Consider the following 17,306-nt stretch of genomic DNA (forward strand, 5'->3'; position numbering starts at 1 on the left):
CAAAACAAAGACTATGCCCATTAAGCCATGATCTCCACTCCTCCCTCTTGGCATCCCTAGTAATCACCATTCACTTTTCTGCTTTGGACTCCGTATTTATTACAAACCTGTTATTTTGTGACTGGATAGTTTTCTTAGCAAGGAGTTTTCCAGGTTTACCTGTGTGTCAGCACATGTCAAAATTCTTGTCTTTTTAAAGGCTGGATGATATCACAAGCTATACATTCTGTTTTGCATATGCATTAGTGAACATGAGTTGCTTCTACATTCTGTGTCATGAACCATGCTGAATGATTTATGCATTTTTCTATTTAAGCATCACAATATGCCATAATGAGTGATTTCCAAAGCTTGGTCTGACACATTCATCCCCAAGGTCACACAGTTAACAAATCCCAGAGCCAGGATTAAAGCTTAGCTCTGTCCAACTCTAATACTGGACACCATGAGATCTCATAATATTCTTGAACTTTTGATTCTGCTGTTATGTATCTTTTTCACGTATATGATTTTTCTTTTGGGAATAAATGATCATGCCCTTACACTTTCCAAAGCTCTAAAATGGTCTTCGAGGATTGACTCTAAAACTATTTAAAATCGTATTTATTTCCCCTAATTATTTTCTAACTGCTTATCCTTCACTCACATCTTACATCAAAGAAAATACACTCCCCTATTTAAAAAAACAAACAAACAGAAACAAGGGCGCTAGTTGCCTGCTGAACTTATTGTCTTATACAGTGAGCTTTGATGGATACAAAGAAACTTGATGGAAAGGGATTCTTAGTGAGGAGAAGAGAGTCAAATCATAAACCAAGCAACTTAGTTACCCAAATGGTCTTGTGGCTTTTGCTTCATTGTACATTTTAAAAAACAAATTCATTGTAAATACTGACTTGGCTGCCCTCATAAAATAATATAGTACCTATGGCATATTATAATGAATAAGAGCATGGGTTTTGAAGACTGATTTTTTTTTTTAAATCTTAAATCTGTACTATCTTTGGCCAAGTTACTAAGTTTTCCGAGCCAGCCTAAGTCACCTTGTATAAAATAGCCTTAAGAGTCAAGTATTTTGTGTATTGTTGTTAGAATCAGCCTATATCCATAACAATATAGTTGTGTATTGACAGATGAATGTATAGAGAAAATGTGGTACTTATGCACAATAGAATATTTGTTTAGCCATAATGAAAACTGAAATCCTGACCTTTGCAAGAAAATGGATGGAATTAAAAATAAACTACACTCAGAAATCCAAACATCATGTTTTCTCTACTATCCAAATATGTGTGTGTGTGTGTGTGTGTGTGTGTGTGTGTGTGTGTGCGTATTTGTTTGTTATGAAAGTAAAAAGGAAACCATGAGAGAGAAGAAAGACATCTTAAGGGCGTTAGAAAGGGATGAAAGAGAGGGTAACAGAATTCATGTGACATGGAAGCAGAGGATGAGAGTATTTAGGAAGAGGAAGTGAACCTATAGGAGGGGATAGGAGGTTGGGAGCAGTAGGGGAAGGAAATGAGTTAGAACAAAGTGCAATTATATATATTTATTTATGTAATTATATATCACATACATGCTTCATAATATATACACATATGTGTATGATAATCCTATAAAAAACCCTGTGCTTTGCATATTACCCTAAAAATAATTGAAAACAAATACCTTTTTAAAGTCTAGTCCATCATTTTAACTCACATAGAACATTTTCTAGCAATAATGTATTCCATATGTTTCATATTACCAACATTCATGTACGACAAATCATGGTTCCTGCCAATTGTAAATGTGTATAGGATAGAAACCGCGTCCAGCATCTTATGAAGATGTTCACTTGCCTGTGGCTACTTCCATAAAGTACCTCAGCAATGCTCTAACTAAATGGTCTGACACACATTACTGTGAGTGAATGTGTGTTAAACCGATCTTTGTATGAAAGGCTTAGGAAGAACTTTTTAAGTTTTAAGTATTTACAAAAATAAAGGAGTTCAAACAGGGAGCGCAGACTCTATTGCTGACAGATGCTGGGCTTATCCACATTAGCCACAGCACCACCTCTTGGTCTGTAGGACACTTGCCTGAATCTTCAGGTGAAGAGTTTGCTCAACAGAGAAACATTGACTTTGAAAGTTAGAATTCAGCCCTCTTCAGAAAGCTGATGAATTTCAACATTTTTAACAACTCTTAAAGAGTAATTTATGTGCTATATAAATATTAAAATAAAATAAGACAATTTCCTGACCTTTCTATATAGAAGGAAAACTCAACAGAGTATCTCAAATACTAGGAGCAAATTATGTTGTTATTAAATCAAACACTTGACTCTCCAGGACCTCTTGACCAGATTAGAAATATCTTGATAGTTTTTCTCAAATGTAAGTATTTGCTTAGTTAAATAATTTAATAGAGAACATTAAATATTTCGTGTAGCACAATGAAAAATGACATCTCATTGGCCCAGAAAACTTACCTTACAATGAAGCCTGAAGGACAGAAAAAAAAAACACAGAAGTATTTGTATCAGAATTCCTGCGGTCACTGCTTTATGCCCTGCCCCAAGTTTATATTTAATTTAATTTACAACAATTCTATAAATGCCATGTATGTTCATAAGTATATAAGTTACCATCTCTGGTGAAAAGGTCAGACACTTACTGATAACAGCCCCATGCCTCTGAGGGAAGTTCAGACCCTGCCAAGATGTACTGCTCCTCCTAAGGGGAGTGGACCCACCCCCACCACCTTAAAACTCCACAAAGGGTGATGTGGCACCAAGAGCCCCCAGGTTGCTCAGCAACAATCCCTTATGACCGCTCCAAAGGGACTGCTAAGCAACAGTGCTGCATTTGCCCCAGCTGTTCCCAAGAGCACTCCCAGCTCAGTGGCTCTCAAGAGGGCCAGGTTCACAAGAGGCTAGGGGCACCTGGTTTTGTGACTAGTTACATAACATACACACATATGTCTCAGGAATTTCTCCACTGTTGCTAAATAAAAATCAGGGCAGAGTTAGTTTCCAGCCTGAAGGGTACTTTGAATGTACCCTTGATTTAAACTCTGTCCTTGGAGAGTTGCAGAATCTGTCAGAAAAACTAAAGGAACTGAAGCAAAATCTGTAACAAAAGTACTCGAATAAATAATAAATGAGCCAACCTTTATTAAGTCACATTTAAAGGATGACTTCCAAAGCTCTCAGTTTCAAAGAACTTAACCATGTGCCTACGTTTTGTCCAAAGGAAAGTGGGGAAATATAAGAATGAAATCACAATGCTCATGGAAAATTATACCTAACATATTTGAAGCTGGGTGTGAGGACACACTGTTGTAATTCCAGTACTTGACATTGTATGAAACCAGCTGCGCCTACATAATGAGACTCTCTCAGGAAGGAAGGAGAAAGTAAGGGGAGGGAGGATCAAAAGAGAAAGAGGAGAGAAATCATAACTTTACAAAATATTTGAGTGCACAGTTTGGGTTCAGCATAGCAACTTCTAGGCAAAGCTTTCATTTTTATGTATAGTTAAACCCATATTTGGATGTTCTGTCCCAAAGTCTCTATAGTTCTACATGCTGAAACTCAGCAGATCTAAATTAATCCTATTTTTCCGTATCTCACTCATATCTTGAAGGCAACAACTAGTGAATAAGTCTGATGACTATTCCCATCCAGTCATGAGTTCTGCCCTGTCCTTATTCCCCATGATGCCCCCAAACTCATCGGCATAGGAAGGGTACATGGACCCTTACCCATTTCACAAAAGCATAAATGAAATTGCACTACCCCTCTGATTCCAAGCCTTCAATAAAGGCTAAGCATAGATAGCATGATACATAAGATACTTCTGAATCTATTTCCTGTCCAACATCAAGCCACATCTGCTGCTGTTCCATGCGGTACACTTCTATTGTGTTGAATGAATCATAGTTCCTCAAACATACCTACCTCTTCATATCTCTTCAGTTTTCCCAGAATATGTTCTTCTTTCCCTGAGAAATGACAGGTTATCTTTTAAGATCTGGCAATAATATCAATCTCCCCAGAGTAACTGGCCCTGATTTCAAGATTACCGATAAAGACAACTGTTCATGTCCATACTTAACCCAAGTTCCTATGGCAACTTTAGCCACATTGTTTTGAAGTTGTTTACCTTCCCATTAATCCGTGCACTTCAAGAGCTCAGATCATGTCCAACTAGATCTCCTTGGGGCCTGGCCTAGTCCTTAGAATTAAGGAAGTGACTGTTGTATAATGTATTGTTTATTAGAGAAGAGTAATTTTAGGCAAAATTGTAAAATACAAAAAGACTGGGCACCTTTTGGTGTCTTTTACTTTTCCTATCTCCCAAGTGGCCAACAACATACATCAAGGATGGGAAACAATGTAAGTTTCCCAACAATGTCAAAAACTCCATCTCCAGACTCCTCCTCTTAAACTATAATGAATGCTTTTACACTAAATCGTCCTTCATCAGATATCCCTTGAGTGACAAAATCCTTATAATCTGGTTACCTCTATTCTTTTCATTTTTTCCATGCAGTACTAACCCAGTTCTTTGGCAAATTAAGCAAGCATTCTACCACCAAGCTGCATCTCCAGCCTGTCTCCTTCTTACTATAATCATAATAACACAACACTCAAAGAAACTACCTATTCAATAGCCAATCACTGATACTGGTCTGGATCCCATCTCAGAAAGATAATTTTTCATACGGATCAACAATTGGATTTTGCTTGTTTTTGAGATGGGATTTTATGTAGTCCAGGCTGGCTTCAAACTTGTTACATGGCCAAGGATGACCTTGAATTTCAGATTACTGTCTTGCATCACCACGTCTGGTTTCTGTGATGGTGTTCTGGATTGAACTCAAGTTGGTCTAACTGTAAAACCTCCTAAAAAGCCCTGAGTCCGCATTTCCTCAATAGCTGCCTCCTTTGAAGTACTAGTTGAAAAATTAAGTAGGAACATGAGAGAAGAATAATGCACAAAAGCCCATGATTCCAGCCACCAACCACAATATCATACAGTTATTCTTCTTCACCTCTGGAGCTAAAGATATGCCTAAACCTCATGCCTATTGGGTTGTTTGTTGCTGAGCATCTTAGTTCCATATCTGTGCTTGTGCAACTGTCAAGCACTTTTACACTGGGAGCAGTGTGATCATCCAACTTGAACACTAATTCTGAAGAAGGAAAATCTGAATCCTTGGCCTGCTTATGTTGACACACATAGAGAGAATTCTTAATCTATTGAGCTGACTGGTTCCATATCCTGCTACGGCTGTGTGTCTTCAACTGGGAAACCAGTACTGTTAGGAACACTTTGCCAGATCACTCTTGTGTGGAATCACAAGCACAGAATTAATGCTGAGTATCTACATAATATTGCTTAATAGTACTTGGCTTAAAATAGTTACACATTAAAACAAAATAGACCTTGTTATACATTAGAATACAAAATGTACATAGATTTTAAGGTGTATATGAAATTTCAAAGGGAAAAAAACCTCACCTTGCCTCTAGACTTAGTTATGCCTCTAGATTTCTGGGTCTTTAGTGGAGAAAAATAAGAAGGCTTTGTCTTTGGAACTCACTCCTAGATTATGTTAAGATAGGACTTTATTCACTTTCAGACACACACACACACACACAAAACCTTCCTCCTCCTCCTCCTCCTCCTCCTCCTCCTCCTCCTCCTCCTCCTCCTCATCCTCCTCCTCCTCCTCGGTACAAATCTATAGTCACCATGTTTAAATACAGAAAGCACTCTACCTTAGCTATTCCCTTATATTTGGGATGGCAGGTTAACCTTGAGAATTTTAAATTTTTGAAGCAAATATTTTTCTTTCTCCACTATTAGTCCTAAATACGCATGTACTCATAAACACAGTCTAAACCCTCATGTGCGTAAAGTAGGCCTTCCCATTAAAGTAACGGCCACAAACAGTGCAGGTGCATTTGATGCTAAGAGGACTGTTGATAAACAACTGCTGTTATTTCTATGATGCAAACACACGGACGGAAGGAGCAAAGGTTAGAAATTTCTGGAAAAGAAAAGAACAAGTAAGTGGCAGATCTAAGCTCTGAGTTCAGATCTAACCAAGGCTTACTCTCTATACATAACCTGTGTTGAACAGCCACTTGATATTATTAATCTTTACCTGATCAGCAATAAACCAGAAACCTCTATTATTTTACAGATTCTACCAATGGCCATTTCTCTTCTGTCACATCTGAATATAAATATTATATATAAAATGTCCCTTCTACCATATATGTGTATGTGTGTGTGTGTGTATGTGTACACACACACACACTTATATGATATTTTGCTTTCAGATTTGTTCACATATAAACAACCAGTTAAAATGGATTCAGGTTCACAAAATTCAGTATTCAATAGCACTGGCCACAAACTGAAATACAAAGTCTTCCATCTGATATTTAAAGCCCTCCACAACATCCTCAATTTCTGCTTTCACTCTTACTTTCTCTGGGTCCTGAATATTCTTCACAGCTCTCCCTTGTTCTTTTCTGCATTTGTACTTTTGTTCTTGTTACCTTCTAATTCGGGGATGTCTTTTCTCCAGTCATGGAATTTCCTTCTGTGCCTAAAGGACCACCCCAGTTATGACATCTTCTGTTCAGCCCTTCTGATTCCACTTGAATTTTATCTTTCTCTTCTTTGAAGTCTCTGAAGCAGCCTAATGCTTTCTTTTTCTTAGAAGCTATGTGTTCTACTTAGATAGACAGGTGGGTTTATTACCTTCCATCACCTGCTATGAGCAGTCAGAATCCTAAGCATCCTGTAAAGAAGATGGAGTCTCACTCATTCCTACTCTCATAAATTATTAATAAATACACAGAAATGCTTGTATCCAAGAAGATGCTTTTACGTGGACATTTGTTCAACTTTAGTTAACCTTTTACCTCAAAAAAAAGAAAACAGGTGTACTAAGTTAAAATTTTAAATAAGCACTTTTAAATGTTCATTATTTTTATTTTATTTGTCTGGATGCTTTGTCTTACATATAAGTCTATGCACCATGTGCATGCCTGGTGCCCACGGGAGTTAGAAAATGACATTGGATCCCCCTGGAACTGGCATTATAGATGATTGTAAGCTGCCATGTGGGCACTGAGATTCAAACTCAGGTCCTCTGAAAGAGCAGCAAATGCTCTTAACCACTGAGCCATCTTTCCAGCCCTAAATGTACATTTATGATCACTCTCATACATGAGCATGAAAATGAATGTGTACATGCAACATTAAAACATGGAATTATGGGCTCTTTTTACAATAATATAAATAGTTTTATGTCCTGATTTTATGATGAACAATTGAACTCAATTTCTTGATATTGATATAATTGTGTTGAGAAAAAGACTGAAATCTCAAAAAAAGAGAGAAAGAGAGATTTGTCTATGGTCATATGAACTAAAAGCCAAGGTGGCTATATAACAAGGCTTTTAATTTCTAGCTTAATGATTTTTGAGTTCTTATCTTCAAAATCTCTGTCCATGTTTTCTCAGGTGTTAGCCACAGATATATGGTCATATAAAGGAGAAATATTCTCTTTCATATTTATCATTTCTTTTCAAATTATTGTTTGAATACAGAATATATATAATGAAATCCATTAATGATGATTAAAGAGGATTATACTGAACAAGTTTTATTTCTGCAAAACTTACTTTGCAACCTAAAACACAAAGAATACAGCAAAAGTCAAGATATTAAAAAAACATACTGCTACTCTGTGTCCAAATAAATGTCACCAAAAACCTACATGCTAATAACATTTACGGTTTTCACACATAAAACCGTCTTTGGAACCAGACCCTGTGTGACACCTCAGGTTTCATTTTAACCCATTTGTCCTCAGGTGGGAAGATGGCAGTAAGTGTTAGCCCTGCTCAACATCTCTTTTTCTAGTCTTCCTTCCCTTCTCTACACACTGCCAGATTCACCTGTTTCCAGGAACGATGCTGAGATCCAGGCCTGACAAATCCAAGGTTCACAATCCCCTGATCTCAGCAGCTGGTTCCGATGTGGTTTGACTCACGCCTGCCCAGGAAGCGTGTTACATTTTCCCAACCATAGCAGTTGTTTCCAACACGGGCTTATGGTAGGAGCCGATTGAACATGACCTGGGTACTAAAACCCTAGGTACAGACACATTTGTTCCTTTGAGTTTATGCTTTCCAAATTAGTTATGGAAATATTGGTAGCATTTTTTTTTCCCCTCTGAGTAAACCCTGATAATGAAGTTACATCAAGCGGTGTTTAGGAGCTGGTTCCCTTCAAAATAATTTGCATTCTGCCTCAAGCTGTGACTAAAAGCTGAGTGTTTAAGTTTCATAAACCTCATAAACACCTCTTGTCCATTTATGTTAGCTTGACATGGATTTTCTATTGTGGAAAATTGTTGTTCTAATCCTTAAAATATGCTTAATTATCTAAGCATCTCCATTCACAGCAGATGTGAAGGGTTATCTGCAAAGAGGTGAAACAGAAATGTCATATACTTATGATCAAGTGACAGTGCACAGCTTTAAAGGAAAAATGAAGACAAGTAGGTTAAAAAATAAATTTGCACTTTCAAAAGCAAGGGTCCTTAAGTCAAACTGGAACCCCAAGCATGGGCTGCTAAAGGTGAAGCAAGCTTTGCTGAGCCTTATGAGATGCTTAACATTCTTCCACTGCCATCTACCCTGTCTCGGAGAGCTGCCCAGGATCTACTCTGAGAGGAAACTGTTCTTCACTTTTCCTGAAACCTTCTCTCATCCTTCCCAATGCAGATGAGTAAAAGCCAAGGCTCACCCTCCAACTGGCAAAGGCATGTCTAATTTCCCTACCATTGAGTCCACATGGGACTCGGGGATGATTGCTTTACGGCAATGCCGTAGGACAGTGACCAGGTCAGCTACAGTAGATGGACTGCCCACATTATCATACCATCTTTTGGCATCCATTTTTATAACTGATGCTAAGAACGAGAGCTGAGTGTGAACCACACTTAGACTTTTTTAAATGCCCAGTATGAGAGATGAGCTGTCCTTTTCAATTCAGCTCAATTTCCAGTGGACCAAGGATTTGGATTTATGCCCCAATCAAAATAGGCACTGATACATTTTTATCAAGTGACTGGACAGGAGGGCTAAGGAGATGCCTCCGTGGAAAATTGCTTGCTGAGAAAGCAAGCACAAGGACCAAAGTTTAGATCCTCAGCACTCACATAAAGTCTGGGAGGTATGCTAGTCTCTATCCCCAGCAGTAGGTAGGGTAGACACAGACCTATCCCAGTGGCCCCCAGGAGAGTTAGCCTAGCTGAAATGGCAATCTCCAAGGACCCTGCCTCAAAGACAAAGTAGAAAGCAATAAGGGCAGTCACCGACATCAACCTCTGTTCTCTACCTGCACATGAGTGGATGAGTGTACATACCCATGCATACATGTACACATACATATACCCACACATACATGTACAGACACATACACCACATGTGTAAATAAAATAAATGGCTAAACAAATACTCTCCTTACTTACTCATCTAGGAAATACAGCCATAATACCAATTCCATAGGTTGAAAAATATATAAGGCACCTGAACACATCTAGTCTGAGGCCTGGCATGTTACTCAGCAAAGGAGAGTTTTCCTTTCCTTAACATAACCACTTCTATGGAGTGTATATTAACTACTCTCCCTTAAGCTCCCATCACAGGTCAAAGGGCATACCATAAGTTCGTGACTCCCACTATTGCCCTTAATCTACACCCCCTCCTTTGGAAAACAGTCCCATGACTTATCTTCTCTAGACTCACAGCCTCTCCCACAAATGAGTTCCTTAAACATTAAATCAAAATGAATCTGTGTCCCAAGACACCCACCTTCCCCACCGCCTTTCACCTGTCACCCGCAGAGGAGTATCCGACAGTGACATGCTTCCCTGCCTCCTCTTGGGTTCGTCCTCACAGTCACAAGGCCATTCATTCTAACTCTCTTCTCGTCAAATCAAAAGCTCTCTTAACCGCCCTGCTGCCGTCACTCTTACACGGATGACCTGTGATTCTGAAATTCTACCCACACCTGTTGCTGTAGCAAGTCCCTTTTCAACTTTTCTGGGCCCCCCTGAGGCACTCCCTACACTCTTCTGTTGCTGCATTCTTACTATGGGAGGTCTCATCACACTCTATCCTACATACCAACACCAACTAAATGCTTATCCCCTGAGCTCTATACAATGGCCTCTTACATCTCACCTCACCTCTGATTTATCTTTTACACATAAAGTCGGCTCTTGTTTTCATATAAGGACACATTCTAAGGTTCTGAGGACAAAAAAAAAAAAAAAAAATGAGGACATATAATCCAGAACGCCCACCAAATCTGCTCCCATTCTCAAATTGCCACGTTCATAAACGGTGCCATCTTGCAACCTCACACCAAGAACCAGAGACTCGTTCAGCATTCTGTACTTATATAACTCACCGGGGTCAAGCATTTTCAGACTCTAATATTTCTGGAATCAGAATATTACCTGTTCTTCTTCATTTGGGTGACTTAATTAATAGTTAGAAATATTGGCTCGGACCGCCACAGTAGTCTATCTACCCACCTCAAATTGTAAGAGTGGAAAATGTCTATAACTTCCTGCTTCCTAGAATATGTGAAGGATGTAGTGAGTTGGTTTTATTTTCTGTCTAACTTTTCCCTCCTGTGCACAGTTCTGCTTCTGTCCCACAGAACGGTGACAGACGTCCTTCTTCAAGGACAGGGGAACTGAGAGGCACAGCGGTTTCTGAGGAAGTGCCGCCTTCTGTAACTTCTTCTTTGGGCTTGATAGACATTTTACAAACCTTCAGAGTGCAACAAAAATCCATCACAGCTGTAATAGGGCTGTTTTATTAGACTTGAAAGACCTCTTTGGGAAAGGCAGGCAAACGGGTCTTATTTTGTCTTTTTGAGTTTACTATTACACCCTGCTCCAGAGGCTCCACTTATTTTCATTAAAAAAAATAACAAACGTAATAAGGTAATATAATTGCTTGAGCTATAAGCCATCCTATTTACACATGTGTGTGCATGGAAACAGAGAGAGACAGAGAGATTGAGAGAGAGAGAGAGAGAGAGAGAGAGAGAGAGAGAGAGAGAGAGAGAGAGAGAGATTGCTTTCTTTTCTCCCTGAAACATTTTAGTTCAGTGCATAAAAATTAATCTAGAAATAAGCAATTTTGTGATGCTTAGAATACAGACATGTACAGGAAGAATGTAGGACTCTTTCTTTTCCTCTGTGGTTTTATTTATGTCAAACTGGTCCTTGGTTTCTCCTTTTATTTCATTCTCCAAATGAACACCTTCAGTAGCCTATGGTGAACATGAACACACACACACACACACACACACACACACACACACACACACACACACACGACGAGAGAGAGAGAGAGAGAGAGAGAGAGAGAGAGAGAGAGAGAGAGAGAGAGAGAGAGAGAGAGAGGCAGGCAGAGATACGATGTGTCTTTTCATCAGCAGAGCCAATGTTAGGTCTTATAAGGAAGTGGGGAGTGTGTGGGGAGGATCCTAGAAGGACTTCCTGTATGTATGTCTGTCTGTCCTGTGCTCAGATACTTCAGCTGCTGCTCCAACATGTCGGTGTCAACAATGTCCCGGCTCCACACTGCTTGTTCTAAAGCATCTCTGTCCCCCTGGCCCTCCTTCCTGCCTGAGAAATCCTGTTTCTAAGTAATCCAGGCGTCTAGGTGAGATGGCTGTCTCCTGTTCAGAACAGACACAAACCTGAATCCACTCCATTCCCATCTCAGCATCTCTGAACCCCCTTCTGACCAAAAACAACACAATACATCAACAAAAAGTAACAGCTCCTGGGCACTGTTATATTAAGATTCTGAGTGACTGAGGGACACAAATCATCATTTATGTAAAGTCCACAGAAGGAACCCTACCTGGGTAAATGCACAGAATGGCCATTTGCCATTGAGAGGTGAAAAAAAAAAAAGCTCTCATTTGAATAAAAAGTAGAAACTCTGTTTCATTTCTCAAAATCACTTCTACTTCTAGTAAGAAGAAAAATAATAACCACTTTTGGTTTTGCAGGTATGCACAGGAGTGTGACCTAGAACTTTTTGTGTGAAATATCATCCACTCACAATGGCACAGAAGAGGTACATACAAAGTATATGATAATATGTGAGAACAACAGTATTTAGAAAAGTGTGTACCAATGGGAGAAGTTTTGAAAGGAAGGCTTCAGTCTTGATTTTACCCATAATATGTGACTTTTAGAGATGTAATTACTGAATCTGGGGCCTTAGATTTCCCCACCTGCATTAGGAGATGCTTAATTATTATTTGCATGACATTTTAGCTAAGGAGGCTTCTTTCATTGTAGACTTTATCAATTGTATTTGACATTCAGAAAGGAATCCTTTTTTTTTCTTCTTCTTCTTCTTCCCCTTAGGTTGAACTTGTACACTAAAGGCATGGGAAACAACCAAATCTACAGTCAAGCCACGCAAAGTTGAGTGGTAGCAACATCTGGAAATACAAACTTCAAATGGATTTCCTTCTCATTTTGAATTCAGATTTAGTCTTGATTAAGCCTGGTTTGCCTTCATTTGCATAAAATAAACCATTAAGCAGGAAATATTAGCGAAAAATGTTGTAGTGTTTTTTTAAGAGTAGTTTGCTGTACTTGAACTTTGAAAGGAAGCTTTCCTGTGTGTGTGTGTGGGGGGGGGGGTCTGTCTGTCTGTGTCTGTCAGTCATCTATCACACACACACACACACACACACACACACACACACACACACACACACACACACTGTACTAGGTAGTTTGGTGTGTCAATGTGACACAAGCTAGAGTCATCAGAGGAAGGAGCCTCAGTGGAGGAAATGTCTCCATGAGATCCAGCTGTTAGGCATTTTCCCATTTAGTCATCCATGGAGGAGAGCCCAGGCCATGGTGGATGGTGCCATCCCTAGGCTGGTGGTCCTCGGTTCTATAAAAAGGTGGGCTAAGCAAGCCATGGGAAGCAAGCCAGTAAGCAGCTCCCCTCCATGGCCTCTGCTTCAGCTTCTGCCTCCAGGATCCTGCCCTGCTCAAGTTCCTGTCCTGACTTCCTGCAGTGATGAACAGCAACGTAGATGTGTAAGCCAAATAAGCCATTTCCTCCCCAACTTGCTTTTTGATCATGGTGCCTGTTGCAGCAATAGAAACCCTAACTAAGACACAGACACAGACACAGACAGACAGACAGACAGACAGACACACACACACACACACACACACACACACACACACACACACCTACCTTACTCCTCTAGCACTTTCTACATTTTATACATATTAAACTTTTACCAAAGCTCATTCTACTATGTTCTTTAAAAGAGGGTCATAATTTTAATATGTAAGCAAGTATTTCTTAGTTTAGTATCTAACCAAAAGAAATGAAAACATGAGCTTACAAAAGACTTACATGTGAATGTTCTTAGCACTGGCGTTCCTAATAGCCCAAACTGACAACAACACTGAGCCAAAAAGATGGCTCAGGGGGTAAAAGCATTTGTCACCAAGTCTGCAGGTGGAAGTTTGGTCCTAGGACCCAAGCAGTGGTTGAAGACATGAACTTACTTCCCCAAGTTGTCGTTTAACCTTCAGGTGCATGCTACCTGCACACTTGGGGACACACACACACACACACACACACACACACACTATACATACATACATATATATATATATATATATGTATATATATATATATATATATATTTATATATAAAAGCATGCCTACCACCATAAATCTGGGGCCAAGAATCTGAAGCTGGGTAGGTCACAGGCCCTAGGAGAGAACCTACTACTATTATTCTGCTAAAAGAACCAAGTACTAAAGCAACATCTAAGGACGCATTCCCATAGCTAAATACGTCTGTCTCTCACTCCTCATCAGAGAAGTTTCTTTGTGCAGTAGAAGGTGACTAGCCCCCCGCCCCCCCCCCCCCCCCCCCCCCCCCCCCCACAACTCGTCCACACACAGAGAAAAAGAGACGTTGAGTTCCGAGTACTTAATGGGACATCTGTGTCACATCTTCTCCTCTCAAGGGCTCAGAGATAATCACTAAAGAGGGGTTGGAAAGATTGTAAGAGCCAGGGGTAGAGATGACTGTGTCGAAGCAGTGCTTTCTGGGTACAACTGGATAGTTACGCATAAACTCATAGTAGCTCTGACTGCATGCGCAAGACCTCTCCAAGATTAAACCTGGCAAAACCCAAAGTGAACGGGGAGATGGTCATAAAGTCCTACCCCTAATGGTGAAGTTATTGGCAACTGATGATGGGTGAAGGAAAGTCAGTTTTCTTAAGAGATGTGAATCCCCAGAGGCTACCCATGTTCCAACCACACGGTCTCACAGCCAGGCACATGCAGGTAGGTAGCACTGTTGACTCATGGGTTTGAAAAAAGGACACCTGAAATTGAGAGGGAATCATAGGAAGAAGGAAAGAAACTGGAGGTGAAGGAATAGGGGGGCTGGACTCAATCAAACCACAAAATGTCCAGATGCAAAACAACTGGAAAATGGACAAAATATGGTATGCCCACGCAGTGAGAAATTACTCAGCAGTTAAAAAGGAATAAGTTATTGATGTCTACCAAATTACAGATGTTCCACAAACCATACTGCAAATGAATCCAGAAACCAAAGAACATATAATACATTATTTGTCTGAAATGTTTAGAGAAAGTAAGCCTATAGGAACTGAAAAGTGGATGCACAATGTCCTGGAGTTGGGATGGAAATAGAAGACTACAAATAGGCCCAATGGATCTTACAGAGTGCTGAAGATTAAAACTAGATCATGCCGGGCGGTGGTGGCGCACGCCTTTAATCCCAACACTCAGGAGGCAGAGCCAGGCGGATCTCTGTGAGTTCGAGGCCAGCCTGGGCTACCAAGTGAGTTCCAGGAAAGGCGCAAAGCTACACAGAGAAACCCTGTCTCGAAAAACCAAAAAAAAAAAAAACAAAAAAAAAAACTAGATCATAATAATTATTATGCGTCTTGGTGAAAGTTCTAAAAATCATTACTAGGGGGTGACTTTCTAAAAATCATTTGCCTCTCAAGAGGGTAAATGTTATGATGTGTAAATTTATAATCTATACCTCAATACATTAATTGTTTAAATCTGTAAAGCAAACTGCATAGGAATTTAAATAATTGCAATACTATCAGAAAAACAAATTGATCCATCATTAACTTAAACATATGCTTAAATTGACTAAAGAAGGAAGAAAAAAACCTTTAACAAGAATGAAATTTGACACTTCTTAAAATATTCTAGATGGAGTAATGTCCCAGTCTGTGTTACTTTGTGAAGAAAATCATAAACAAAAAAAAAAATAGTTGATTACTAAAACTTTTCCCTGTGCTTTTTTTTTTATTAGATTCTGTTTAAAATTGAATCAATTGATCTTGCTAAACACTTCTTTTGGAAAATAAGCTCTCTGGAGAGAGTGTCAGTTGAGGGGCACCGACTAGTGTCTGTCAGTCACAGGACACAATGGTTTCAGAGATACGACCTTTGGCTTCAGAGTTGTGGTCACCAGTTTTCACTTTAATAAGCCAGACTCTGAGCTTTCTAAATATTAAATTCAAGGAAGTTTTTTTTTTTTTTTAACACGCCAAGAAGGAAAAAAAAAATCCCGTGAAATGGATAGTGGATTTTTAAAGGTTGCTGTTTACAAAGAGAAATCCAACTGTTAAGAGTAAGGCTAATCCAATACTGCTCCAGTATCAAACCGCTGATAAGAGCGCTTCATTTGGATTTGTCTTTCCTGACTGCACCTATGTCTAAAGCGATCATCAGCGCCCAGTATCCACCTGCTGATCCCGCAGAGTCCAGCTGCTAACCCCACTGTTTGCCTTTACGGCTTCTCTCCGGGCCCAGCACCTGCTGTTCGGGATGCTTTTCTAAATCAGGAATGCGCTCTGATACCATCGCTGACATTATCGTCTCGGCTTCAACTAAAGAAGGAAATTGACTTATGGAATCCGGGAAGACCATACGACAGGGTCACCCTTTCCAGAAGGTGCCTTCAGAAAACTCCCCCAAAGGCGGCAGTCACAACAGCCAGGACCAGCCAGGGCTGGGGCGCCCTCTGCCTCTCAGCCTCTGCGACCACCTGCCACTGGAGTGCCTCCTGCTTTACCGGCTGGGGTCTTAGCACCGGGGAGAGTCTGATAGGGCTGCGGGACACCCCTGAGGTCACCGGTTTCCTCATAGGCATAGTTTATGGAGGAATGGGGGAAAACCGGTAAGGTGAGGTGACTTGGCTAACGCCACAGCCGCTCTGGACGCTTAGAGCGGGCTGGAACTCAGACCTCGGCTGCGCTAGTGGACGCTCACCGCCGCCGGGCACTAGGGAAACGAAGCAGGAGGAAAACGACGTGGCGTTGATGGCGCGACAGGAGAACAGGGCTCAGCAACTTACAACCAGCGGTCCCCAGAGTCCACTTTCAGTGCCCAGCGGGTAGAAGCCGATGAGCAGACCTCCCCCCGCACCCCGGGCGCACCTGCCTTCGCTCCCACAGTCCTCCAGCTTCAGGTGGAAGGATGGGATCTGCTCTAAATGTCCCCTTCCCCTCCCCGGTCCTAGGCGTGTGCCCACCGGACGGAAAATAGCAAAGTTGCGCTGACACGTTTGCACGCTCAGTCTCTCCCAACTCCCCGAGTCCTTCCCCTTCCTCCTCGCTCTCGGGGACCCCCGCTCGCAGTCCGCCCGCTTACGTACCAGCTGCGCGCCAGGGATGCGAGCGGCGCCGGGCCAGGTCCCTCGCGGTGCCGCCTGCCGGCCTCTCTGCGGCACGGAGCTGCGACGCGGCTCGAGCTGGCGGCCGCCTCTGCCGTGGGATGCGGCGGCGGCGGCGGCGGCGGCGGCGGCGGCGGCGGCGGCGGCGGCGTCTGAGCGCCCGGCGGAGGCAGTGGCAGCAATTTGTGGGGCGGAGGGAGCGGCTCGGTCCCGCCCCCCCCGGGGGGGGGGGGGGAGCTGAGCTCGGCTCCGCAAGACCTGCCTTGCAAGCAGAGCCCGCTGCCGCCGAGCCCCAGGGGGCAAATGCAACAGTAGCTCTTCCTTCCCGGCGGGCGGCGTCCTAAGGGCAAAACTCTCTCTCTCTCTCTCTTCTCTGCACGTTCACAGAGAACCTGAGTCAGTTCCCCTGGGTTCGGTTAAGAATTTGCTGGAGACAACTGCTGCGGGAAGTTCGCACCTCCTCTGCTGCCT

The 17,306-nt window shown here is 41.4% G+C and overlaps 1 protein-coding gene across 3 annotated transcripts in view; it reads right to left on the minus strand.

The window, feature by feature from the left end:
• Pkib (cAMP-dependent protein kinase inhibitor beta) overlaps window positions 1–16,948 on the minus strand; it is a 101,499-nt gene extending 84,551 nt beyond the window's left edge. The window contains exons 1-2 of one of the 3 annotated variants that reach the window (XM_052751309.1): window positions 16,818–16,941; window positions 3,944–3,987 (exon numbers count right to left, since the gene is read on the minus strand). The gene's annotated coding sequence lies outside the window, so the exon portion shown is untranslated. Of the gene's footprint in view, window positions 1–3,943; window positions 3,988–16,817 lie in introns of all 3 variants that reach the window. The other 2 variants (XR_008221264.1, XM_052751308.1) reach the window with 2 other exon arrangements.
• Between the last annotated feature and the right edge of the window lie 358 nt (window positions 16,949–17,306).

Source organism: Peromyscus californicus, unplaced genomic scaffold (genome assembly GCF_007827085.1).
Source record: "Peromyscus californicus insignis strain IS unplaced genomic scaffold, ASM782708v3 Scaffold_22__1_contigs__length_63687245, whole genome shotgun sequence".
NCBI classification, from domain to species: Eukaryota; Metazoa; Chordata; class Mammalia; order Rodentia; family Cricetidae; genus Peromyscus; species Peromyscus californicus.